Raw genomic sequence first — 19,871 nt, 5'->3', positions numbered from 1 at the left:
GTGATGGTTAATACTGAGTGTCAACTTGATTGGATTGAAAGATACAAAGTATTAATCCTGGGTGTGTCTGTGAGGGTGCTGCCAAAGTAGATTAACATTTGAGTCAGTGGGCTAGGGAAGGCAGACCCATCCTTAATCTGGTGGGCGCAATCTACTCTGCTGCCAGCGAATATAAAGCAGGCCGAAAAATGTGAAAGGAGAGACTGGCCTAGCCTCCCAGCCTACATCTGTCTCCCATGCTGAATGCTTCCTGCCCTTGAACATCAACATTGGACTCCAGGTTCTTCAGTTTGGGGACTGAGACTGGCTCTCCTTGCTCCTCAGCTTGCAGACAGCCTATTGTGGGACCTTGTGATCATATAAATTAATACTTAATAAACTCATATGTATATATATAGATACACACTCCCATATATATGTATATATATACATGCATATATAGATAGATAGATAGATATCCTATTAGTTCTGTCCCTCTAGAAAACCCTGACTAATACAAGTGTAAATATTTATTCTCCTATCTGTTCAAATAGCTTGAAGTGCTACAAACATCTGTTTCTTGTAGTGCTTCAAACTAGTTGAAGATAAAAAATTTATCTATAAAATCCACCAACCAATCTGGATTTATACTGATTTGGAGGGGGGAATATCTCCATGATAAAGTTTTTGAATTTTTTTCTTTAGCAGTTGATCTGTGCTCTCAAGCATCAGTTTCCCTCATTTCTATTTATTTCTATTTTCCTAGAAAAATACTGATTTCGTGTAGGATTTAAAATTTATTTTTGTAATGTTGAAAAAACTAACCTTATGCAATTCTTATAATGTCTTCTGCCTCTGTGATATTTTCCCATTTCCAGTTCTTAATGTATTTGTACTTTCACCATCAGTGTCCTGATTAGGTTAGCCATTGTTTTTTCTTTGTTTAAGAGCCAGTTATTGGGTTGATTTATTAGCTGTGTTTTGTCTGTTCTCTAAGACGTTACTTTTCTGCTTTAAATTATTAAATATTTTCATTTGTTTAACTTATTTTATTATGTGTGAGTTAGTTACCAAAATTATTTATTTTCATTCTTTATCAATGCAAGTGCAAACACTTGGCTAGGAACTTGTCTCTAGTTACTGTGACTTAATTGTATACCATAGGTCTTCATATATAATACTTTATTACATTTATTTTTCAAGTAATCTGCTCTTTTGCTCTGAACTTAATCTTTAACCCAAAAGCCACTTGTGAGAGCCACTTATTTCATTGTGATCAGTGAAGCTAATACTTTTCCTTTGGGAAATATGTTAGCGATGTCTTTCTAATCTATTTTTTTCCTCATGTGAATATTGCAAGAGCTTTTTAAACCATATCTTATATTATTTAGATCTATGCATTACTTTTGGTCTATTTGCTGTGGTCTGAGAGATAAATTAGAATATCCTATATAAATTAGAATATTGTATTACTATATTTCTGTCCATTTTACTTGTGCCTATGTATTAATGACTGCCAGAACTTCATTATCATTTATATACCTTTTACAATTCCAAGTGCTCATGTCTGACTGACTGATTCTGTATGTGTGTCTGTGTGTATCAGAATAGTGATCTATTTAAGAGAAAGTGGCCCTGGCTCGCAGAGCGATGCCTTTTCCTTTGGCTTCCCCTGGGGACTGGGTGTTTGTATGAGGCCCCATCTTTCTGAGACAGCTGCAGCGTAATCACAATAGATATTTTCTCCTCTGCTTGTTCCACAGCTCTCTTCCAGCAAAGACGGCAAGCAATGTGATTTCCTCAATGAGACCTACCTCCCCTGCCTCTCTGTAGTAACAAATGGAAGACAGGAGAGTTCCTACAGCCAGCTCAAACATGTTGTTTCTACTGACTCAAACCAAGGACTATTTGTTTTCCTCTTTAGCATCCCTCAATTCTCTGGGAAATGTTTGCATCTAGCTGGCTGTGTCTGAGATATGTAACTGCATATGCCCCCTGTCAGTATCTTCCTGTACCCTGATTTGATATTTATTGCATTTGACAGCCCTTCATCTTAAATTGTGATTCAAGATTATAGATATCTCTATTGTCAAAAACATGGTTTACATTTTTCTTGTTATTCTTGTTTACATGATTTCAGAGGAGAGAAAGAGGAAGTATCTTTGGTCTCCTTTCTCACAGTTAGGATTCCCTTATCTCTTCGAAAATTACTGATGTTTTGAGCTTCACTCTAAACAAATGAAATCAGAATTTTTAAGAATCAGTCCAAGAGGTGTTTAATTTGATAAACTCTACAGGTGATTTTTCTGTGGGAACGATGCCCATTGCCTTAGCCAAACAAATATAGACTTTTAATAATATTTAATATATTCTAGTTACCTTTCTTTCTTGTTATGTACCAAATGCGTATTTAGAGGAACCTTCTTACATTTTTTGAAGTTTCTTGTCACTTCTAAATAAGAGTACTAAACTGACTTCCATGAAAACTACTCATTTTAGTCTCTAAGAAATTATATATAGCTTTATCAAATATATATCTACTGAGAGTTTATGGGGAGAGAAAGCCTGTTTTGGTTCTGTGGAACTCTTTGATATTGAAATATTCTGGTCTTTAAGGAACGAACAAAATACCCTTTGAAACATTCAACAATGATGATTTAAATAGTCAATCCACAATAGTTATGGAACCTTTCTTTGCAGTATAATCATCTTTTACTCTATCACAAATCGTATGCCTAGTAAAATGATTGTTTTACTGTTCCTCAGTTGCACATCATGTTTTTGCTGATGAATGACTTTGCTCTTACTATACTGAAATAAATCTTCTCAACTTAGTTGATAAATTATACTTATCTTTTCAAAAAACACCTCCAAAATCAAGGTTTTCTGACCCAGATGTTGGTTTTCCATTTGTAAATTCAGTGAGCAATTCCATCTGTATTTTTCTTAGCATACTTGACCTTTCCCTTAGTGATAAATTGCAATGATAATAGAATTATAATATGTGAGAGTTATTTGGCATCTACTAAATTCCAGGTAACAGATTAAGTCATTATTTGCATTAATCCTTAAACATATAAGCTACATAAAATCATTTTTTCTATTTTTCTAATGAGAAAATGTGAATGAAGCTGAGCAGTTTGTACCAAATCACACAAGTAGCCAAAGGCCAGTATTTAAGTATCTCAGTTCAGAAGCAGTGCTCTTCATCCACGATGCCCTTCTGTGCCCTAAAGGTCTACTGCCTTTTCAGGGTCTTGCTCAGCAACTTTTACATGGTAAACCCTAGGATATTTATTACATTGAATCTCACCACTTAACCCTTACCATTAATTTGATCTTAAATAGGCTGTTTTCATATAATTATAAATCTGGGACCCTCAAGTCAACATTTTGAATGTTTCTGTTTCCCCATTATACTCCAACATTTTAATCAGAATATGTCCTCAGCTAGAGTACTTGGCCTAATCATTAGTTCTTATGCCTCTTTCTGCCTTTTAGTGGACTCCAATTGTTTTGTAGATCTGAATTGACAGCAATTACATAAAGCAGCCAGAGGATGATTAGCTTGGAAGGCTGAATTGTGTCAAGTTAATTACCAGTGGTGCAGACTGACTTTGATTCATGAATATGGCTTTTTGCAGAGCTCTTAAGATGTTAATCAGTCAACACTTATTTTTTACAGTTTAATGGAAATGTCAGAAGAAGAGTTGAGGTGGGGGGGAGCGGAGGGGGGGACCCCAGGAACAGAGACCCTGGTGAGCACTGAATCACCAAATATAAAAGAAAAATTCATTTTAAAGAAGTGGTTTCAGGATACTTGATCATGAAATGAACACTCCTTTAACTGCCGGAGCTGCAATCAAATCAATCGTCAGTGTTCTTGACAAACGTGAGGATCAACTGAAAGACTACTCTTTCACAGACAAACTTTCTAAATTCCATTAAATGGAGCTGTGTGGCAGTAGAGATAAAAGTCAAAAGACAAGAAAGAATATTTATTCTTTTTAAATACAAAATATTTAGAATGCATTATATACTTTTTTATCAAATTGGAAATATTCTGCAATCCCTTCCTGGTTCAACATTGAACAAACACTATTGGGAATAAAGAATTCCTCACAATCAAGTGCTTTAGTTGTTTTTTAAGCCTACTGCCTTTCTTTATCTCATGGTGCCAAACATCTCTTGTACTCTTCCTCTGGCAGGGGAAGGGGGAGGGCAGGAAGACCTCCTTACCTGAACACTTTTGAGAATAATAGCATGATAGTAAAAATATGAACCCCACATTGTGCTGTCAAATTTTGCCACTGAATATATTTTAATTTATGAAAAAAAAATCTGACTTTTAAAATACGGAATCCAAATCTTGAATGTGTATTTCAGCCATCATTTTTAAGTTGTTTGTTTGTGACCAAAGAAATAATAAGCAAAAAAATAAAAATAAAAAATGTAGCCTTATTCGGGCTTATAAGCTTTTTGTTAGGAGGCAACACTGTATTTTAAGGACATTGTATTTTGCATTTTGAAAACTGCAAATCAAGTGTAACATCAACCAACAACATATCATAACCAAATACATCTACTTACTGTGTTTATAAATATTCTCTTCTGGCTTACCTATCTCCACTCAGAGCCCAAATCCATACCCAGGAACTGTGTATCTTTCATAAATAGAATGCAAAAGCTTCTAGGCTCCGTACTGATGATCATATCCATTAGGTGACTATAAGAATAAATTTTCTGGTAAAAATAACCAGGTAGTTGTAACTTTTGAAGCTAATTAAAATATACACCAACCCTATGAGTAAGGAGAGAGAATAATACAAAATGCCTGCTTCATTTATTAATATTATGTAGGCAAAATTAGCATTTTGATGTTAAGAAAAATGTCAAAGAATGCTACTGGATTGAGGAGTTTCATATTAGTGAAATAACTTGAAAAAAGGATTTTTATAGAATTAATTCCTGTCAGCTTATCCAAACATTTCAAGAAAAAATTTTGTAGGCAAATCATTAACACTTCAGTACTTTTCTTTGAGGTTTCCTCAATAGAGACACTAATAGGATTTCTGAACAAATATGGATTTGAATGTTCTTTTGCATTGCATTAAAGACCATCACAGTCAGTGGTTTCTCATGCCCCTCTATGCACTAGAGGAGAAAACAACTAACCTACAATTCTGCAATGAAGTTTTCCTGGCAGACTATCAGCATGGTCTATAATTATCTGACATCTTCAAAATTTCATTTTTGAAATTTGAGAATTTTGGATAATGAGTCAGTAAAATGTATTTGGTGTAATTTCATAAATCATTATGATAAATTAAAATATTATGCTGCAGTTCTGTTCCAAACTTTTAGACGGGAACGTTCTCTTAATGTTGAATGTCCCCATTTATCATTGGAGTTTTCCTTAGTTCTCCACATATTAAATGTATGAAATTTAATGTTTTTAAAGATAGCTAGAAAGTAGACATAACATTATCAGATACTATTCATACTGAATACTTTGCAGAAAAATTACTGCCTAAATTAAGCGCTATATGGTTAAAATTGCTTTGACCCTTCCATATGGTGAGGCAAATGGTTTAATGAGCAATTTCTCTAGCTTTTCTCTTTTGCAATTTAACATTTTCTATTTTATAGTACAAATATTTTTTCAGTGATTGATTCAACAAATATTTTCAGATTTCCTTCTGCACCAAGAATGTAATGATTACCAAAACCAAATGCCTGTTCCCCAAGAGTCCATAATTTAGTGAAAGATTATAAAGCAATACATGAATGTTATGTGCTTATTTTGTTCCTGTATTAGAATCTAATTAGACTGTTTAAATCACCCAAAAGCCCCCCAGTCAGAGATAACCACAGTTAAATTACTGGGATATCTAAATATGTATTTGTGTGTATTTATTAGGTTGGACCATTTGAAGTCACTATATTTGTTAATTAGAAATGGTCAATAATGGCAATTTGATCCAGTTCGACCTAATTAATATATTCCATTGTATGTGTGACCCACAATTTTCTGCAGTTGAATGTTGAAATTATTATCAATACTTTCTATAATAAGTAATGCTAATAAACTAGGCTATATTGCATACCTGGTCACATCAGTCTTTATGTATATCTTTTCATTCTTTTCCCAATAAAAATCCCTGCAAGCAAAATATCTAAAGAATATGTACATTTTTAAAAGCTTGAAATTTATATTTTTAAATTGTGCTTAGGATTTTTTTGCTCAGACTGTTGTTTCTATTTCAATTTGACAAATGGTGTTTTGAAAATTAATGGCTGCTTTATCCAATTTCTCCATGGTTTTCTATTATCTGTCAAATCAATTTTGGTCACTTATGGTTTACTAAAAAGTTTGTACTTCACTCCTGTTTGGCCTTTTCTAAAAATATAGAATTGTCATAGTATTTTATTTATTAAGGGAAAAAAACACCCAAAATATGTTATGTCCTTCCCACTATCATTTCTAACATAATACATTTTGTTTCTCCTTTGTTTTCCTATATGTCTTGCCAAGGATTGGTCTATTTTAATGACCCTGTCAAAGAACAAATACCAAATTAAAAATGGCATTTTCCCTTTTTATCCCAATTTTTAAATTTAAGCTTTTGTTTTTGGTGATTTTTTTCTTCTTTACTTTCCTCAAGTATATATCCTTACTCTTTTTTTCTGATGTTTAGTTCGTTTAATTGTTAGTTTACTTATTTTCAGGCTTTACTATGCCTGTTGCATAATATCTTTTTTGATAGTTATTTAAACTTTTAAATCTCATTTTACACATTATATTAACATTTACATTGCAAGGCATTCCATCACAAATATTACAGATTGATAAAAACTTCATACACATACTCCCCCAAATTGAAACCAGATACAGCCACTTTACTAAATCAATAAAATAATAAAAACAATGGAAATGTTAATATAACTATTTTAAAACAGCAAGGCCTCAGGCACTCTGGAAAAGATGTTCTCTTGCAACTATTATATAACATGTCAGTGGTACAAAATTATATTACATGAAAGTTAGCAAATACCCATTAATTAAGTCCACTCTAATAATGACAATGACTTTAGGATCTGATATGTAGTCATTGGATACATTCCTATTTGGACAACTGTCAAAAGGAACAGATATTGGGCAACTGAGGTCATTTCTAATGAGGTTCTCAACTGTGAAAAGGTGAGGTGTGTTTTCAGCATACCATGGACAGTTACATCCCTGCTATAGTCACCATCTGGTTTACTCAACAGAATCTAACAGCACACTTGACTTACTGTGCTCACAGTTGAAGACACTTTAGAACTCTTTCCCCATCATCTTCCACAGTGCACCCTCCACCCTTCTCTGAGAATCTCCAAGGTATGCCCTTGACATAAAATAAAGAAGAGAAGAAAAGAGGCTTTGCCTCTCCCATTTCTGACCAACCAGTGGTTTGGCATAGCAGTGTACTACAAAATTCTCATGCCCTGCAACAGTCAGTCACCACTGGGAGCATGGCTACTTTTGCCATAATCTAAACTTTAAAAAGCCTGATAATGAGAAAATGGGTGTGTAGGAAGATTTAGAGGGAGGGAACAGCACTGAAAGGAGTTGAGCAATATTTCCTTTATTCTTCTCAGCTTTTTTAGACTCAAAACAAGTTCTTAAGGACACACATCAAATTGCTGTAGTCCTTTCTTCCTATAGTCAAAACAAAACAAAGGATAAAAAATGTCCCCTTCCTTTCTCTGCTCCCCCAAAAATGTGTAGTACAGTAAGAAGATACTATTGAGATGTGCTATTTTGAAGAAATTAAAATTGGGATATGTAGTGAGGCTGTACACTATCAAGTTGCCAGGTTAGCATTTCACAGCCAGTGTCTGTGACCAGCAAGGAGTGGTGGAACCGAGCAGACCACTTTCAATGTCTCCTCACTGCAGTCCAACCTTCTGGCTAGGATTCATCCTGCCATCCACCTTCACAAATCATTGGCTCAACTGTAAATACATGGCTTGACTGTATCACACCAACTGCTTTATTTTAGGCACAATGGAGTGCATTGGGGGCTGTATGAAAAAACTTGTGGACTCCATGCTCGCAATAGCTTCAAACCACTGCAACTTCATTTGCTTGGGCAGGCTTCTGAAATATGTTTCCCAATTCTCTGTATCAAACATCAGGTTTCACTGCATTGATGGCTTGCATGAGGCACTCATATGTGGTCTGAACAAATTTCCATGTGTCCTCATCCATATTGCCAACAAAATATGTCTCAGTCATGTCCCCATAATAACCACTGCAATAAAGAGTGACGTTGACATTAACAATATCACCTTCCTCCAAGGAGTGTCTGGAATTCTGTGGGAAAGTATAATAATTCAGAGAAGGATGATAATTTATTGCAATGCATCCTAAGTGTACAGCATGGTCTGTTCCTTCAGTAGTTACACCTGGTTTAACCATCCCAGCAGCATTATCCAAAACTTCTCTAGCAGTTTAGATACAAGTCGCATTCCTTTTGATCTTCAGATCAGAATAATTTAACTTGAGAAGTACCTTTAAGAGCCTGTTCAGATTCAGACATTCCCAAGGAATGATCAGTAAAATCTGGTCTTTGACTATAACTTGGCACCGGTCTTGTTGTCATCAGTGGATAATGTGGTCTAAGTTTACCAGTGTATGGATATTAACACTGGCCAACGGGTCAGTGTTAATATCACCTTCTACACTCCAGGAAGACACTTCTTGCTTTTCCTTTTCTTCTTTTGCTTTCTTATGTAATAATTTGTGAGCAGCTCAATTTTCTTTGAAATATTCTGTGAGCAGAAGTGCAAGCCTTGGATGCCCAGTTGATGCAGGTGGGACAATAGAGATTGGCCTGGGGACTCCAGCCATCTGTCTCCTTGGCCGTCATGCTGCCTCCTGCTGGGAGAGCACTCACCCAGGAAGAGGAGGAGGAAGAGGAAGCCTGTGCATAATTTTATACGTACTTTTTAATCTCTGTTATTTTCTAAGCATGATAAAATTGTAAAAGTCACTGTTTTCCTAAGAGTTAATAAAGAGAGTCATTTATCTCAAATGTAAAATGGGTTGATTTGGTAAACATTGTTGGTGTTCAGAGCCATTACAAATCCCACTTCTCATCTGCCTTCCTTTCCTATAGAATGTGGATAGCCAACATTTTTGCCAAGTCCTTACAACTAGGGTCTAGTTCTGCCCAATGAGATATTAACAGAAGTTGCTAGGTAGTACTTCCAGGAAAGCTCTAGAAGAAGTCTTACAGAGCTTACTAGTAGTTGCCCTTTTTTTGGTCCTCTACTATTCTCCTTGTTCCTGCCTGGATATGGTCATTTGCCCAAAGGCTTAGCAGTCATCTTCAACATGAGGATGAAACCACACACTTAGGATACTATGGAGCGGGAGAGCAGGGAGAAAAAGCAGAGATACTTAAGAATGTCCTGGAGTTAATGCACAGATCTAAACTGCTTGCCTCTGGACTTCCTGTTTCATGAAGAAAAAAAAAAAAAAAAAAGCCTTTTCTTATTTACACTGCTTTCATTAGGTTTTCTCATTCTAGCTGCTAAAATTAATGTTAATTGAGAGTATGGCTGTTGTTGATGTCAGTTCTCAACCCAGAATCCTTTTTACTAGTCAGTACAAATGTCTCCCAGCTACCATGAGAACATAGCTGCACTCTTCTCTGGGAAATTGTCCTGGCCTAAGAAGAAATGCCTTACTCTGGGCATGACACACCAGCCAATGGTTTAGTGATAGGACAGTCCAAAAGCACTGCTGCTCTGCCTGAGGGCGGGACACCTCTACAGGGTCATTTGGATGCGAGTTTACATTGGGAGTGACTGAGACTAGACTTCAGTCTCTCATCCCGCCTGAACACATTATTCTATTTCCTTCACTTACAGATTTGTCCTGAGTATATTTCCTTAATAAATCACTTACATCTGGGAAGGCCTATCAAATCCAGTGCATATTTTTATGTTAGGATTTTTAATAAATAGCCTATGTTTATTTTATAGATAAAGGGCGTAGCATGTGTAGTTTTTGCTTTTTAGATTTTTTCAACAATTTGTCTATGGCCTAATATAGGATTGATTTTGTCTGGATACGTGGAAATTTGAAAATAAAGTGTTTTTTTCCCTAAATAATTTATAAGTTTAGGATATAAGTTAATCTTATTAGTTCTATCACTTAAATCCAATATGTTTATATTATTTATCATTTGAGTCTCCTTGTATTTATAACAGTTTCTTAAAATTTGCATGTACATTTTCTGGCTCATTCAGGTCCATCCTTTTTTTATCTGTGATGTACATTTTCTTACCATTTATAAAACTAATCTTCTACATTCCATTCATCCTCTTTGCTTTGAATTCTGTTATTTCTGCTTTTCATTTGCTTTATATTTGTCTGACATTCTTCTCATTTTATTTAAAGCTTTATTTCATTTTAAACATGACTAAAATTTTTTAAACTTTTCTCTTGTAAATAGCATATATCAGGATTTTTTTTGCCCCAATTTTACAGTCTTTGTTTTTTACATTTTTTTTTTTTTTTGACACTTTGTCTTTGCAGGAGTGTAGTTAACCATCACATTTATTATACTGTATAACATATTTTTAAAATAATATTTCCTCATATTCTTTTTATTATTAGAAATTTTTAACTATTATAATAAAAAAGAACATGAGGAAGCATTTTAAAGAAATAATTTTATTGTTAGAATTTTTAAATTATAATAAGACTTTTTAATTAGATTAAAAATCAGATTAGAATTTATTTAATTTTATTTAGATTTTTCTTAATTTTATATAATGTTTACATTCTAATAAAAACATGCAAATTTTAAACATAAGTATTTTAAAGAAAATATGTAATACATTATAAAACTTGTGATGGCTAGCTTACTTTAATTCATTTTCCTTTATTAGTTTGTCTACTGATTTTGAAGGCAAACATTCTATTTTTATTCCAACAGAGTTTTTTAAAAATTGAAAGAAATTTCACATCTTTTATTGGTATTATTAATAAAAAAAGAAAAGAATTATTGAATTATCCCTTGATATGGTTTGGCTCTGCCTCCCCACCTAAATCTCACTTGGAATTGTAATCCCTATAATCCCCATTTGTCAAGGGTGGGGCCAGGTGGAGGTGATTGGATCATGGAGGTGGTTTCCCCCATGCTGTTCTGGAGATAGTGAGTCTCAGGAGATCTGATGGTTGTAGAAGCACCTGGAATTTCCCCTGCTTGCACTCACTCCATCCTGCCACCCTGTGAAGAAGGTGCCTGCTTCTCCTTTGTCTTCCGCCATGATCGTAAGTTTCCTGAGGTCTTGCCAGCCATGCAAAACTGTGAGTCAATGAAACCTCTTTCCTTTATAAACTACCCACTCTGGGGTACTTCTTCATAGTAGTGTGAGAACGAACTAATACATCCCTTTTATCAAATTTCTTCATATATACTATTTAAAAGCCAGAACATAGTTTCTGAATTGTTTTAACATTTTTATTTTTCCAAAATATTTTAATATTTGTATTACTTTTTACCATATCAGCAATAATAAAGAATAGTTATATTCTAATTCTGGAGTGGGTGGGTGAAATTTATTTTCTTCTGTTTGCCACATTCTTTCCCCGTCCCCAGTCATTAAACAAAGGTTTTATTATTCTTGAAATGTTATATATTTTACCATACCTGTGTATTGATGTCTTCTCATCAGTTATTACTATGCAAATGCTGACTCAAGACTTCCTTGAACTCATGAAATGTTTTTTTTTCCTACTATTTTAAATTATTGCTTCTCCTGTTTGCTCTGGTGGTTTTTTGTTTTTTGTTTTTTGTTTTTTGTTTTTTTTATTGAATGCCTAATAAACACCTATTTAATCTCAGAGCTCTGGCCTCCTGTGTCAAAGAAATATTGTACTGGACAAATTTAACCAGGCAAGAAAAACTTTACTCAAGACTATTGCAATAGTGGAAAGGGATTAAACTCAACTCCACCAAAACAATAAGCGAGAGAGATTTTAAGAGCTGAGGTGAGCTAGTGGACATGTACTGAAGGATGTCATGGTGAGGCTGGTGATTAGGTCAACTGTGTGTGCTAATTTGCACTTGTTGAAATTAGGTTCTACTCTCCTATAGAAACTAAGAGATAGGGGTAGGGGCACTATCTTCCTTAATGATTACATTTCAAAGGGATGGCTCCCAGGTCCTTGAGAAAGATATTTCTGGATTGCAAAACTGGCTAGAGGCTGGGCTGGAAAAAAGATTTATGTACATCTCAAAGGGACAGAGAAAGAATTTTCAATTACAAGTGTTGTTGTTGTTGTTTTGAGACAGTTTCACTTTTGTTGCCCAGGCTGGAGTGCAATGGTGTGATCTCAGCTCACAACCTCTGCCTCTCAGGTTCAAGTGATTCTCCTGCCTCAGCCTCCTGAGTAGCTGGGATTACATGCATGCGCCACCACGCCTGGCTAATTTTGTGTTTTTAGTAGAGACGAGGTTTCTCCATGTTAGCGAGGCTGGTCTTGAACTCCCGACCTCAGGTGATCTGCCCGCCTCTGCCTCCCAAAGTACTGGGATTACAGGCATGAGCCACCACACCTGGCCCGATTACAAGTTTTCTAAAGTAAATCCCCTGGAAAAGGAGGTAAGGGGCCTGAGACTTCGGAAGAAGCCAATTTAGTCAAGCTAAGTGGAACTTAAGCCTGTCTTGTTCACAGTCATTTGTCTTCTGTAATTTTGGTCTCCTTATATTTTCCTGAGTTCCAGGAGTATTTCCTGAACTTGTCATCTACATGGCCGATTTGGTAAAATTCCATCAATGATCTCTATTTTCTTTCACGTTTTAAATGTAGCAATAGTGCTTTTCATTCCATACAATCTCTCATTGTTTCAGAGCATTTTCTCATCCATGATTCTTATTCTACCTTAATTGGAAAAGCATTGGTTTATTTCTGATACCAACACAATAAATTCAAAAATTCGTTATCGTGTCTTGTAGTAACCAATGTATAAATATACACTCTGTCTTATTTTAAACATCACTATCTTTTGAACCAAAGTAAGTGTTCTTCTGTTTGCTCATGATCACAGAGGACAGTCTGTGTATTTTCAATACTCAGTATTGAGATAGGTTCTTCCAAAAAACTTATGTATCTATTTCCAAATATTTCTAGCACAAATGAAAGGACAATGAAGTAGTTTAAAATTCTTTTATTTTTATTTTGCTAGTCAGGAGATCCAATAGCCTAGGGTACTGGCAGACAGAAATTGAGTTGTGTTGGAAGTCAGGACAAGATCTATTAGCCTATATTGAAGCTGAGTTTTCTTTTTCTCTGTTTGTTGAAGAAATCAGTAGTTAGATGAGCCAAGCCTCTATTCTATGCCTGAAAGACACTCTTGTAGAAATCCAGGGATTGTAGTGGTGCCCTCTCTTTGTTCCCAGAATATGCCAGAATCTGACCATAACTGGCTTTTAAGAGAAAGGATTAGCAAACTTCTGCTAGTATCTGGGACCGACTTACCCATGAGTCAGGCACAGCAGGCACAGTGCCTAGGGTACATGTTACATTTAGAGGTTCAAAAATGTTCTAATTTGTCTTAAAATTAGAAATGAAAAATATAATTATAATGAATATATAATAATGAATCCAGCCTGGACATACAAGGAATAGTATATATAAAATAATGAATATATAATAATGAATCCAGCCTTTATATCAAGACAGAATATAATTTGTAATTCTCTCTGTCTCTGCCTCTCCTTTATAATTTATAACTATCTTTCTCTTTCTATTGGAAGAAGAGGCCCAGGCACTTAGAAGTGTCTAGGGTCCATGAAAGTCATAATGAAGCCCTGCTACCATCTCTTCCACTTGCCTTTTGGATAAACCATTTAAACACATGCAGATATTCTTGATCACATTAGTAGTTCCTTCAAACTAGTATGACTTCACTATATCTAGCAGAAATATGTCAGAGTTCCTAGTTGTGAATATAACCCATTGCCATATATCCCCTGTTTTTCTATCTTGTTGCTTACTATGGTACAATCCTAATAGGGCAAAAGGTGTGATCACTTCATGCCTGTAATGAACAACAGAGCTATAAAAGTTTCAGTCACCTATGATAAGTCCATGAATAACACATCAAGTGTTACATAAAACACTTTAAAAAACAAATCTGAGATAATAAAGTATATATTCTTTCAACGCTCAAAACCACTCAGATGAACATTTATACAGCCATATTCCATTTAGCTCCAGTTTCCTCCACTTTCTGGAAAAATTCTGAAGGTTCAGTCTGGAAGTCTCATGAGAGTCATCTTGGAGGATTTCACGTTAATAAAACTGAAAGTGTAAAGCAGCTGAGGTTGGCTTCTTTACCAGACAACTACTTTGGTTATTCGAGATGAAATCTTAAAAGATTGTGGAACAATGTAGCCCAGCAAAGGGAAATCGAATATGCAATGAAAATAATGATCTTGAATAGCTAAGAATTAATTATGTAGAATTCCACAGCCTAAAAATATCATCTGCTAGGCCTGGATGGAACAGCTTCCAGATAAGGAGCAAAGTCGGCCTGCCTCCTCAGTGCCAGGCTCCTGCTAGTACATGCGCTATCCCATGTCATCCTCTAACAGCTCTCTATGGCAGCTACTTTTATTATTAATATTTCACAGGCAATAAAGCAGGCTGAGAGATTTTAAGTAACTTGCCTAAGTCAGACCTAGTAAGGCGAGCGTGAAAGCCAACAAATTCTATTGGGTTCTTTGCTCTAAACTGATTACACTACTCTATCTTCAAAACACCTTTCCTTTACATAGGAAAAAAAACCGCATTTGTTGGAGGGCTCTCATGAAAATTTTACTGCCTAATATACGTTTTCCTTCAGCATATGTGCAGAAGTTTTCTTACTGACTGTGGTTTTGCTTTATTTTAGTAAGAAATAAATTCATATATGCTTAGAAAAGAGAGAACCAGTTCTATTACTCTCTGAAATATTTTACATTACTAGACTTATTCTACATTAACACTGCTTTTCTCCTGTACCACAAAATCCATACTATATATAATATATATAAAACATGGATTGTGTGTGTGAGTGTATGTGTATGTATGTATGTATGTGTATATATCGGCCAACTGATAGACTTTCAGTAACTATTGTGACTCTCTGTTTGAGAGTGGAGTTTACTGTCATGCATCTCAATAAACTACAAGTGGCTTGAAGACATGGATAATATCTAATAGAGACCTACAACCACTTTTCCAAAGCTCATAGGGCCAGATATGTTTTGGACCTAGATATTTTTTATAATTTTCAGAAACGTGTGTATATATGTATATATACATGTTTGGAATAACAACCTATAATCAAAGACATCCATATTTCTTCAGCAAAAACTGTGAATATTATGAATATTCACAGAAAGGGGAATAGATAAGATATAAATTGCCTTAAACCAGTTCAGAACAGGTTATCTTAACAAATGAGTTCAGGTCAAGATCAGATTTTGTCACCAAATGAGTCATAGACACTGCATGTTTAGTTTGAATTTCCATATTATAAGGCAGGAAATGTGGACCTGTACTTCTTTTGTACCCTGCATAGCTCCCCTACAAGGTGTTTGTTAGCTGATGGAGAAGTCTGTTGTTCCCCATGGCTCAGATTAATGTAATACGTCCCAATTCAGCAGACAGCATCCTTCATGATAAATTATAAAAATGAATATATTAAGTTTTGAGATTGGGAATCAGAGTCGAATTTTTCTTTCGCATTTCTCTTTGGCAAGGAAAATAAGTTGATGTTTTTAGAGATCTTTATATGACATTAAGAACCTTAAAACCTAGAAAAAAGGGTTTTTTATATATATATATATATATATATAAAGGTGATCCTGAATATTTTTATAGTCACCATCTTCGTAGCTTATTTGCCATTTGGGGGCAGAGAATGTGATAAGAAACATGACAAACTGGCACATGAGGTTTCTATGAAAGAGGACAGAGATGGAACGCATTACATCCTTTATGTAAGTATCACTGTCTGAAACATAATTCTAATAAGTGAGATGTCTAGATGAATGTGATGCCTGGGATTCGGAAAGAGGAGAGAGAGATTCAACTAATGCATTTGTTTTCTTAAATGAGGAAAAACATATTTCACTTTATATTTTACATATTCATAGCTGGATTTCAGTTTAAACAATCTGACTATATATGTATATACACAAACACGCACACGTGTATATATGTGTGTGTATACATATATATATATATTTTGTTTGTTTGTTTTTTTGAGACAGAGTCTTGCTCTGTCAACAGGCTGGAGTGCAGTGGCACAATCTCTGCTCACTGCAACCTCTGACTCCCTGGTTCAAGGGATTCTCCTGCCTCAGCCTCCTGAGTAGCTGGGATTATAGGCACACACCACCATGCCCAGCTAATTTTTTTGTATTTCTAGTAGAGACAGGGTTTCACCATGTTGTCCAGGATGGTCTTCATCTCCTGATCTCGTGATCCACTGCATTAGCCTCCCAAAGTAGTGGGATCACAGGCGTGGGCCACCACGCCTGGCCTGACAATAATTTTTTAATTACACAAAAAAACTTATGATGATTAAACTTTCAAGGAGATTTATAATATGATTCAATTATTAATCTACTGTATTGTCTTTGCATTTCAAATACAATTCAATTCTCAAAAACACAAAACAGTCACACAAATGAAATGGTATTTGACTCTGTACCTTAATTCACTGGTTGTACTGCATGACTCTTGTGTGTGTATACACATACACACCCACACCCCTTTCAGATGGGTGTTACTTATCCTGTGATCTAGCATAGTATTTAACAATGAAACAAGCATAGTCTTAATTAAGTCTTTAAAAGTCAATGGAATTGCCTCATCTGGGAAGCACAAGGGGGAAGGGAATTGCTTTTCCTAGACAAAGGAAATTGAGATACACAACTCCTGGAAAATCGGGTCACTCCCACCCTAATACTGTGCTTTACCAAGGGTCTTAGCAAAGGGCACACCAGGAGATTATATCCTACACCTGGCCCAGAGGGTCCCACGCCCACAGAGCCTCCCTCATTGCTAGCACAGCAGTTTGAGATCTAACTGCAAGGCACCATTGAGGCTGGGGGAGGGGCGCCCGCCATTGCTGAGGCTTAAGTAGGTAAACAAAGCCCCCTGGAAGCTTGAATTGGGTGGAGCCCACCACAGCTAAGGAGGCCTGCCAGCCTCTGGAGGCTCCACTTCTGGGGACTAGGCATAGCTAAACAAAAAGCAGCAGAAACCTCTGCAGATGTAAATGTCCCTGTCTGACAGCTTTGAAGAGAGCAGTGGTTCTCCCAGCATGGAGCTTGATATCTGAGAATGGACAGACTGCCTGCTAAAGTGTGTCCCTGACCCCTGAGTAGCCTAACTGGGAGACATCCCCCAGTAGGTGCACACCAACACCTCACACCTCACAGGACTGGGTACACCCCTGAGATGAAGCAAGAATCACAGAGCAAGAATCACAGCAACACACGCTGTTCAGCAATATTCTATCTTCTGCAGCCTCCGCTGCTGATACCCAGTCAAACAGGGTCTGGAGTGGACCTCAAGCAAACTCCAAAAGACCTACAGCTGAGGGTCCTGACTGTTAGAAGGAAAACTAACAAACAGAAAGGACACCCACACCAAAACCCCATCAGTACATCACCATCATCAAAGAGCAAAGGCAGATAAAACCACAAAGATGGGGAAAAAGCAGTGCAGAAAAGCTGGAAATTCAAAAAATCAGAGTGCATATCCCCCTCCAAAGGAACGCAGGTCATCGCCAGCAATGGAACAAAGCTGGATGGAGAATGACTTTGATGAGTTGAGAGAAGAAGGCTTCAGTCGATCAAACTTCTCAGAGCTAAAGGAGGAACTACGTAACCAGCGCAAAGAAATTAAAAACCGTGAAAAAAGAATGGATGAATGGATAACTAGAATAATCAATGCAGAGAAGACCTTAACAGAACTGATAGAGATGAAAACCATGACACGAGAACTACGTGACAAATGCACAAGCTTCAGTAACCGACTCGATCAACTGGAAGAAAGAGTATCAGCGATTGAAGATCAAATGAATGAAATGAAGCAAGAAGAGAAGTGTAGAGAAAAAAGAGTAAAAAGCAATGAACAAAGCCTCCAAGAAATATGGGATTATGTGAAAAGACCAAATCTACGTCTGATTGGTGTGCCTGAAAGTGACGGGGAAAATGGAACCAAGTTGGAAAACACTCTTCAGGATATCATCGAGGAGAATTTCCCCAACCTAGTAAGGCAGGCCAACATTCAAATTCAGGAAATACAGAGAACGCCACAAAGATACTCCTCGAGAAGAGCAACTCCAAGACACATAATTGTCAGATTCACCAAAGTTGAAATGAAGGAAAAAATGTTAAGGGCAGCCAGAGAGAAATGCCGGGTTACCCACAAAGGGAAGCCCATCAGACTAACAGCAGATCTCTCGGCAGAATCTCTGCAAGCCAGAAGAGAGTGGGGACCAATATTCAACATTCTTAAAGAAAAGAATTTTCAACCCAGAATTTCATATCAAGCCAAACTAAGTTTCATAAGTGAAGGAGAAATAAAATCCTTCACAAACAAGCAAATGCTTAGAGACTTTGTCACCACCAGGCCTGCCCTACAAGACATCCTGAAGGAAGCACTAAACATGGAAAGGAAAAACCGGTACCAGCCATTGCAAAAACATGCCAAAATGTAAAGTCCATCAATGCTAGGAAGAAACTGCATCAACTAATGGGCAAAATAACCAGCTAATATCATAACGACAGAATCAAGTTCACACATAACAATATTAAACTTAAATGTAAATGGACTAAATGCTCCAATTAAAAGACACAGACTGGCAAATTGGATAAAGAGGCAAGACCATCTCACATGCAGAGACACATATAGGCTCAAAATAAAGGGATGGAGGAAGATCTACCAAGCAAATGGAAAACAAAAATAAAGCAGGGGTTGCAATCCTAGTCTCTGATAAAACAGACTTTAAGCCATCAAAGATCAAAAGAGATAAAGAAGGCCATTACATAATGGTAAAGGGATCAATTCATCAAGAAGAGCTAACTATCCCAAATATATATGCACCCAATACAGGAGCACCCAGATTCATAAAGCAAGTCCTTAGAGACTTACAAAGAGACTTAGACTCCCATACAATAATAATGGGAGACTTTAACACCCCACTGTCAACACTAGACAGATGAACAAGACAGAAAGTTAACAAGGATAAACAGGAATTGAACTTGACTCTGCACCAAGTGGACCTAATAGACATCTACAGAACTCTCCACCCCAAATCAACAGAATATACATTCTTCTCACCACCACATCACACTTATTCCAAAATTGAACACATAGTTGGAAGTAAAGCACTCCTCAGCAAATGTAAAAGAACAGAAATTATAACAAACAGTCTCTCAGACCACAGTGCAATCAAACTACAACTCAGGACTAACAAACTCACTCAAAATTGCTCAACTACAATGAAACTGAACAATCTGCTCCTGAATGACTACTGGGTACATAACGAAATGAAGGCAGAAATAAAGATGTTCTTTGAAACCAATGAGAACAAAGATACAACATACCAGAATCTCTGGGACACATTTAAAGCAGTGTGTAGAGGGAAATTTATAGCACTAAATGCCCACAAGAGAAAGAAGGAAAGATCTAAAATTGACACCCTAACATCACAATTAAAAGGACTAGAGAAGCAAGAGCAAACACATTCAAAAGCTAGCAGAATGTAAGAAATAACTAAGATCAGAGCAGAACTGAAGGAGATAGAGACACAAAAAACCCT

The 19,871-nt window shown here is 36.2% G+C and overlaps 1 protein-coding gene and 1 pseudogene across 3 annotated transcripts in view; both read right to left on the bottom strand.

Annotated features, from left to right (window-relative positions):
• Window positions 1–19,871, bottom strand: part of CNTN1 (contactin 1) — a 389,373-nt gene that overhangs the window by 338,159 nt on the left and 31,343 nt on the right. The window lies entirely within an intron of this gene.
• LOC108580952 lies at window positions 3,092–10,679 on the bottom strand (annotated as a pseudogene).

This window comes from Papio anubis, chromosome 9 (assembly GCF_008728515.1).
Source record: "Papio anubis isolate 15944 chromosome 9, Panubis1.0, whole genome shotgun sequence".
Lineage (NCBI taxonomy): Eukaryota > Metazoa > Chordata > Mammalia > Primates > Cercopithecidae > Papio > Papio anubis.
The sequence above is the reverse complement of the archived record's forward strand: the minus strand, read 5'-3'. Positions and strand labels throughout refer to the sequence as shown.